This window comes from Henckelia pumila, unplaced genomic scaffold, assembly GCF_033568475.1.
Source record: "Henckelia pumila isolate YLH828 unplaced genomic scaffold, ASM3356847v2 CTG_466, whole genome shotgun sequence".
In the NCBI taxonomy this organism is placed as follows: Eukaryota; Viridiplantae; Streptophyta; class Magnoliopsida; order Lamiales; family Gesneriaceae; genus Henckelia; species Henckelia pumila.
The window spans coordinates 6,224,801-6,234,375 of NW_027331833.1; positions in this window are offsets into that span (position 1 = coordinate 6,224,801).

Consider the following 9,575-nt stretch of genomic DNA (forward strand, 5'->3'; position numbering starts at 1 on the left):
CCTGAATAGACTAATGTTGCACAGATACCAGTGACAGCAACTGAACCTGGACAGAGTAGTACTTCTACTGATGTGTTTGGTGATGCTAATCCGATGGAGAAACTTCTGAAACGATTCCAGTCATTCAAACCCCCAAAGTTACACGGAACTGAGAAAGCTGTGGATTGTGAAAATTGGCTAGAGGATATTGAGTAGTTATTCGAGTCCCTCGACTATAAAGATGATCGTCGTGTGAGACTAGTAATTCATCAACTACATGGTCTTGCGAAAAGTTGGTGGATAGCGACGAAGAGAGCATTTGAATATCGAGGTACTGTTATTTCTTGGGATGTCTTTAAAACTGCTTTTTATCAGCGATTCTTTCCTGTTTCTTATCGTAAGGACAAAGGAGCGGAGTTTGCAAGTTTGCAACAAGGACAAATGAATATTGAAGATTATGTTGCAAAGTTCACCAGCTTACTGAAGTTTGCTCTGCATATCGCTGCAAGTGATGAAGCTCAAGCCGATCAATTTATCAATGGCTTGAATCCTGATGTCTTTACCCTAGTGAATGCTGGACGACCCAATACTTTTGCTGATTCTTTGAATCGTGCAAAAGGATCTGAAGCAGGAATATTGAGGCAACGAGGAGCACAGTTTGTACCGTAGCCAGTGAGACAGCCGCAAGAGCAACCACAGATTCCACCACCACCACCTCGATTTGATGCAGGAGGTAGTAGCAGTGGCAAGAAAAATTTCTTCAAGGGAAAGAGCAAACAGTTTAAGAGGTCTGGTAGTAGTTCTTCGAGTTCGAGTGGGTCTAGATAGTTCAGAGGTGGACAGAAATCCGGTACTTCTGATGTCTATTGTACTAAATGTGGAGGACGTCACACTAATGAACAGTGTAGAGGAGTGTTTTTCATCTGTCACATTTTTCAACAACCGGGTCATTTTGCGAGAGTATGTCCACAACGAGGTTCTGGAAGTGCACAGGGTGCTGGATCATCTTGATCAGTGACACAGCAAGAGAGGCAAGCATCCTCCTTGCATTCATTCCAACCTCAGCCGTCATCACAGAGCCGTACTGGAGGAAGTCAAGCTGGAAGCCAGCAACAGAGACAACAGGCTAGAGTGTTTGCATTGACTGAAGAGCAAGCACAAGCTGCACGAGATGATGTGATTGCAGGTAACTGTTTCATTTCTAGTTATCATGCCTATGTATTATTTGATAATGGTGCATCACATACGTTTATTTTCGAGCAATTTGTTGCATTACATGAGTTGCCTGTTGAACCTTAGCTACTATAGTATCTATTTCATCTCCTTTGGGGAGAGGTATTATAAATCACGAAAATATTAAGTTATTAATTACGGGATTTAAGATTTAAATTTTGAATATGAGAAAATATGAATTTTAGAAATGTCAGAATTAGAGATTTAAATTTCGGGTCGAAAATATTTAATTTGAGGATTTTTCGGATTTTAAGATTTTAATATCCGAAATTCTTAAATTAAAAGATTAAAAATATTTGAATTGATATTTATGGAATTTAAGATGTAAATTCCAAGATTATAAATATCAAGGATTTAATTTGAGTATGAAATCCGAGCAAGGACCAATTTGCAAATATTGAGAAATTCAAGGACTAAAATGCGATATGGTCCAAAATTATTTAATTTTCATTCGAGAATATTTAATTTTAGAATATTTAGAATTTAGAATTAAATTCTAATATTCTTAAATTATTTAGGATTGAAATTGAATTAAATCGCTTGTCCGGGGATTGAATTGCAATTATGCACAAGTTTAGGGGCCAAAGTGCAAATAGCATGCAAGTGGGATTTATATTGTTTAAAAGCATGTAGACATGTGTATATTCATTCCCAATTTCAGAAACATGGCCGGGAGGGAGAAGAAAGGATCTTCAAGGATAATTTTGATGTTTCAAGCTACGATATCTTTTGATCCGCCCGGTAGAATTTTCGATTGATCGTATAATTGCGATCACAGCTCCGAGTGCTACGTTTTGACGTAAGTTTTATGAAATTCTACCATGTTTGAATTTTAAGTTGTTGTTAGAATTACGATTTAATTGTTTAAACATGTTCTAGTATATACGACGATAGTATATCTAAGACGGATCGAGAAAATATCATCGTTTGGACATGTTTTTGAATTTTGAAAGAATTGTGAGAAATCGAAAAATTATAAGCTACTATGTACGTGTATGTGTGGTGGAAATGGTGATAATATAGTATTAAGATGATATAAATATTGATGTTTAACCATTTGAAATTATCGATTTCGATCCGTTACGCCGCCTGGTTTGAATTTTAATCCGATTTCAGTTATAGACTCAACTTAGCAATAAATAACAGATTGATAATGATATGGAGCATGGTTTACACTTCATTTCAGTTGGAAATTGAAGTTCTCGAAGTCGAATCGACATGTTCGAGCTGTTTGAATATCGAATCCAAAATGAGAGCAACTAAGAGTTGGAGCAGATTGTGAAGAGAAGAAATTTGATAGTTGTGTTTGATCAATACTTGCACGAGTTCAGATACTTGAATCAGAATAAAGGTATGATTCGAAATTATCCTCGCCAGGTAGAACAACTCGAGAACGTGGTGGTTTTCGAGTTTTCCTAAAATCACATATTTATCTGGTTAAGTGCTCTTATGTGATTTAATTGCGATTGTTGCTATGAATGATTATTAAATTGTGTGTTCAAGATGTCTATCAGTATTTGTATGATTTAATGCATCAAGATTATGTTGCATTCATCTTGAACCCTACCTTGAAAAGCACAGAGGGCTAATTGGCCTAGAGTGCATATAACGTTTGGAGGGCTGTAGTTGAGTGGCACGGAATGTAGATTTACTTCCAGAGCTAGAAGACTCACTATAGTTGCACCAAAGTCAGGGGAATTGAGATATTTAACGCCACCTCGATTGGGTAAGTTGGTGTTCGGTTAAAGATTTTATTTCCCCGGGATCCCAAGAACTAAGATTTATTGGTATCAGATTTGATAGCCTATTCCTTGAAACATGCATTGCATTTATGCATTAACCTAGAGATTTATATGGTTTAGAATATGCAATTATAAATTTTAGAATGTTGTGATATGCCATTCTAGATATGAATGTATTGATATGCTTGATATGATATTGCTTTAGATGAATAGCTATGCTTTAAGGATTTAAGAATGAAGTATATTTCTATGATTACATGTTGTTACATGTTTTGATGATTTAGAATTCTTATAGCATATAGATTCAATATGCTTATATGGTGTAGATGCATGTCTTTCATACTGAGATTTATTCTCACCGAAGTTATCCGGCTGTTGCTTTGTTTTTATGTGTGCATTGCATCAGGTTTGGGGTATGAGCGAGTCAGAAGTGGCTTGGATAGCTCGAGATTGAGAAACATTAGCATGTGGTGACTTCGGGCTAAGAATAGATTGATGTCAAATGCATGTTAGAAGGTGTTGGTTTAGTTTGAGCTTTGAAAACTTAGAATTGAGTTTATTGTATTGCACCTTAGAGACATAAATGCGATTATTATTATGTCTAGATATGCATGTGTTTATGCTTGGGACATGTTGAGATTATGTATGCAATTTTTCAAATTTGAAATAGCCATAGCAACTTTGATCTTTGTTGTAGCCTTTGATAATTTTTGTAAATTTCTGCACCGACCCTTCTTGGTAGAATGAGTATAACGTTTTACTGAAAATTCCGATTAAAGTGCGGGTGGAGGCATTGGAAAGCTAAGACAAAGATCTACAACTGTTATGTTTATCATTTTTGCAGATTCTGTCCGAAACCCATGCGCGAGCGCGCCTGAAGAGGGGCGCGTGCGTGTATGGGGTTCTGAAAAAAAAAATTTGTTCTTTATGAGACGTGATTTTGCGTCGCCAAATGTATAGTTTTGCGTCGCCAAATGTTCTGGTTAATTTTATTCAGATTGAATTATTATTGTCTAATTAATGATGTTTATTCATTAATTGTCTCTTAAGATAAGATTAGCACCCGAGGTCCCCACAACAGGTGGTATCAGAGCCTAAAGTCTTGGATTTAGATAGAAGTTGATCGGGGTAGATTGAGTCACATGCATTTATAGTATTGCATGAGTATGCTTTACTTGCTTTACAGAATTTTATGCGACTATGATTGCTTGATTGAACACTGCTTGCATTACTGAAATGAGAATTACATGCTTATATGCTGATATGTATGCCTGATTTATGGAATTTATTAGAATAAGTGAATTCGTTGTAAGCATGTAATATGTTCATGAAAGCATGATTTAGATTCAGAAGCATGAGATTATATGTTGTATACTGAATTTTCTTTTATAATCTCTGTATTATATATTGCTTCTGTTATCGAATAAGACAGATTATGCAAATAGTATGAGAACCTCAAACAGAACAAAACCTCAGACATAACAGAACAGTGTTGAGGTAAGGTTTTGAGCCGATCAATATAATGATTGCCCTGAGGAGTATGTTAGTTGAACAACTCAAGAGTTATTAATCACCAACTCAACAAGATACAAAATATGCTATGTCTAGAAAGGGGTTGAGTTGAAAAGCTGGATCAGTTGTTCAAGTGAATCATATTCAGATGAACATAGAACCAGCCTGAGGTTATATTAACTCCATGGCTTAGCAAGAATTTGGTGAAGTATACAGAAAAGCTTGTTGAAGAGAAGATGTACTGAAATGGTTTGGTAGGTAAGTAAACAGAATTGTTCCTTTCCGTATAAGATAGAGAAGATAGAAAGCAAAATTTGCCAAACAAAAGCATAAAAACTTGAATTAGTTGATGGAATCCAGTGACAGAATAAAGCAGCCACGAACCGATAGTATGAGGCAGAGTTGAATTATATTCACGCCTTCGTAGTTGCAACAAACTATGATCATCACCTCCACTACAACTTCCATAGCAGTATATCTATGAAGCAAGAGATAGTGACAACAGCAGCAAAGATCGATTTAGCCTAAAAGCCAGCAGATGAAGAAATATAAGCATAGCTCCCCTAGCTGACTAGGTTATAATTTCGTAGTTCATAAGCAAGTACAGAAAATGAGGCTCAAGTTGCATCAGATAATGAGATTGCAGGTAATTGAGTAATTGACTGAATCTGCTTTTATATTGATTGTATAGCATACATTTATAGATCAGTGATTTGTTATGTTACAATCCTTATCTATTGAGTCTTTATTACTTGTATTTGCTGAGATTTTATCTTTGAGTAGATGGAACGCATTTACAAGATTAGTCAGAAAAGATACAATATAGATTTGAGGAAATAAGAGTGAAGATATGAGTTTCAGAAATTAGATTTTTGTTATTTCGGTACTGGTTATATAAAGATTAAAGTGGAGGAATGTCGGAAGAATTCTAGTAGATGTACTAGATCAGTAGAAAGCTAACCTAGAATTTTCAGATATGTCAGTGGTTAGAATGTACAAAAATATTCAGATGAAATATTCCGACCTTTCTACAAAATGAAACGAGTTCTATAGAGAGGGGTGTCTAGTACAAAGATTTTATGAAAACTCGTATAGAAAAGTACTACTTGAACTGAAGAACTCCAGAAACAACTAGAAGATTGATGAATGAAGAATTATCCTAGTACCAAATTGATTATTAATTCTATGAAAATGAATTAAGTCGAAAATATGATATTCTACTATTGTCAATTGGGAATTATTAGATAAACTCATATCAATAGAGAATAAGAAAAATCAGTTACAGTTGAGCTTTTCTTTGATTTTTGTTGAAGCTATTTCATCATAGAAATCACGATTCTTGAATTTCTTGATATCGATTCTAGGTTTTTGTATTCGACCTCGATCGATCTGGATTGACTCTTATTCCTTTGCTAGAGTCTGATTTGATTTACTCGCTTTAAGTTTTGATATGCAAGTGAGTTGTTTTCATTGTGCAGATTTTGTCATTCAGAATAATTGATTTTGGATGACCTTGACTTGAGCGAGTTCCTTTGATTTGAAATTTGAGAATTATTGATTATTTGATGTGTATATTCAGTATATGTTGAAGTTTTTGGCTCGTAACTGATAGATATTCTGATTTCGAATAGCAGCAAGATGTATGGGTTGATTGCATAATTTGCCAATAATTGGGAAATAGAAATAAGAAATTAGATGACTGCTTGATCAAGTGTGTACAGATTTGTAATTTAGTACTTTTGCTCTTAAGTTTCGAGACAGATACTCAAACAATCAAAATTTTTGCAATCCAAGCTAAACTCGATTGGTTTGGAAAGATAAAAGAAACATTGATATTAGATTAAGCAATAAAATATCGATTGAGAACTCTAGATTAAGATATGCGACAAGACATCATACCAGAACAGATAAATTTTGCGGTGAATAATCGTTTGAGTATGCCAGATATTCTAGATATGGAATATCAGATTCTGAAAGAGGCATATGACAATAGATGTAATATCCATTCAGTTGTCTAAACATGTATGACTTACATGTAGTCATTACTTGGAAATTAGTATTGGTGAAAGAAATGAAAGCAGATACGACAGAATTGACATTACCAATACTAAAATTCTAGTAAAAAAAGCAAAAAAGAAGAACCCAAGTGGTTTCTGTAACAGATTAGTTACTTAACAGCAGAAAGAAGATCAAATTTTCGAAAGATTTTAGTTCGAATCTACTCAAATCGTCATGATTTTGTGATTTAGATTGTAGTAGATTTCGACAGATTTAAGAATATTATGTATTAGACATGATACATACATAAAGAGGTTACCTGTTACGAAGCTAGCAAGATGATCAGATTACAAGAATTAATGAAATCTATTGTCGAGATAGAGACTTTAGATTTGTTTTCTAGATTGTGGCACTGATTGTCAAATGTTCTGAGTGTTTGGTTGTATGAGATTTCATTATACCATCCTTCGATTAGTGGACTATCAGATGCGATTATTCAAATTTTCGAGGATATGCTCAGAACTATAGTACTAGATTTGGTACTAGTTGATTGATTATTTGCCACTTAAATACTATAATTCTTGTGACAGCTATCTGATATATATATATATATATATATATATATATATATATATATATATATATAGACAGTATTTTGATTTGTAGATGATAAGAAAAGCAGAATTGTCTTTATATTGAAACGATATTTCAGAACTATCAGCTATCAGATCAGATATGAGTCAAGAAAAGATAGAGAATATGAAGATTGTTTTGAACAGAATAAGAACAGAGCAACATAGACAAAGTTAGCAAATGAGCAACAGATATAGATTTTGAAACCTGAACAGAATGATCAACAAAAAAGTTCTTTCCCGAGCATCATTAGGTTCAGAAAGAGATTTCAGAAGTGAATCAATAATTGATCCCTGTGAGTATTTGATCTAGCTTATTGAGTAATACTCAATCCCGAATTGTCAGATAGATGAATTGTTATCCATATGCATCGAATGAAAAATAGTAGCTAGAATATTCATGTGCATTCAATTCAGATTAAGCAGAATCCGATAAGATTTTAAGAGAAGCAAACTAACCGATGCAGAGTTAGATCATGAGAAAGAGCAATGTAGATATAAGTTGACTCAATGATTATATGTTAATGAGAATAGATATGATGGCAGAAGCAATCAGAAAGAAGAATATAATATAGAAGAGAAGATAGTAGAATAGATATCTAAAGCTCACATAATTGAATTAAGTATTACTTCAGTCAGCTATACAGCTTACGAGATTCAGTAAGCAGATCGAATGTGATTTCGAGGACGAAATCATTCCTTAGAGGGGAGAAATTGTAAGCCTCGAAAATATTAAGTTATTAATTACGGGATTTAAGATTTAAATTCCAAATATGAGAAAATATGAATTTGAGAAATTTCAGAATTAGAGATTTAAATTTCGGGTCGAAAATATTTAATTTGAGGATTTTTTTGGATTTTAAGATTTTAATATCCAAAATTGTTAAATTAAAAGATTAAAAATATTTGAATTGATATTTATGGAATTTAAGATGTAAATTCCAAGATTATAAATATCAAGGATTTAATTTGAGTATGAAATCCGAGCAAGGACCAATTTGCAAATATTGAGAAATTCAAGAACTAAAATGCGATATGGTCCAAAATTATTTAATTTTCATCCGAGAATATTTAATTTTAGAATATTTAGAATTTATAATTAAATTCTAATATTCTTAAATTATTTAGAATTGAAATTAAATTAAATCGCTTGTCCGAGAACTGAATTGCAATTATGCACAAGTTTAGGGGTCAAAGTGCAAATAGCATGCAAGTGGGATTTATATTGTTTAAAAGCATGTAGACACGTGTATATTCATTCCCAATTTCAGAAACATGGCCGAGAGGGAGAAGAAAGGATCTTCAAGTCTAATTTTGATGTTTCAAGCTCCGATATCTTTTGATCCGCCCGGTAGAATTTCTGATTGATCGTATATTTGCGATCACAGCTCCTATTGCTACGTTTTGACGTAAGTTTTATGAAGTTCTACCATGTTTGAATTTTAAGTTGTTGTTAGAATTACGATTTAATTGTTTAAACATGTTCTAGTATATACGACGATAGTATATCTAAGATGGATCGAGAAAATATCGTCGTTTGGACATGTTTTCGAATTTTGAAAGAATTGTGAGAAATTTGAAAAGTATAAGCTGTTATGTACGTGTATGTGTGGTGGAAATGGTGATAATATAGTATTAAGATGATAGAAATATTGATGTTTAACCATTTGGAATTATCAATTTCGAACCGTTATGCCGCCGGGTTTCATTTTAATCCGATTTCAGTTATAGACTCAACTTAGCAATAAATAACAGATTGATAATGATATGGAGCATGGTTTACACTTCATTTCAGTTGGAAATTGAAGTTCTCGAAGTCGAATCAACATGTTCGAGCCGTTTGAATATCGAATCCAAAATGAGAGCAACTAAGAGTTGGAGCAGATTGTGAAGAGAAGAAATTTGATAGTTGTGTTTGATCAATACTTGCACGAGTTCAGATACTTGAATCAGAATAAAGGTATGATTCGACATTATCCTCGCCAGGTAGAACAACTCGAGAACGTGGTGGTTTTTGAGTTTTCCTAAAATCACATATTTATCTGGTTAAGTGCTCTTATGTGATTTAATTGCTATTGTTGCTATGAATGATTATTAAATTGTGTGTTCAATATGTCTATCAGTATTTGTATGATTTAATGTATCAAGATTATGTTGCATTCATCTTGAACCCTACCTTGAAAAGCACAGAGGGCTAATTGGGCTAGAGTGCATATGACGTTTGGAGGGATGTAGTTGAGTGGCACGGAATGTAGATTTACTTCCAGATCTAGAAGACTCACTATAGTTGCACCAAAGTCAGGGGAATTGAGATATTTAATGCCACCTCGATTGGGTAAGTTGGTGGTCGGTTAAAGATTTTATTTTCCCGGGATCCCAAGAACTAAGATTTATTGGTATCAGATTTGATATCCTATTCCTTGAAGCATGCATTGCATTTATGCATTAACCTAGAGATTTCTATGGTTTAGAATATGCA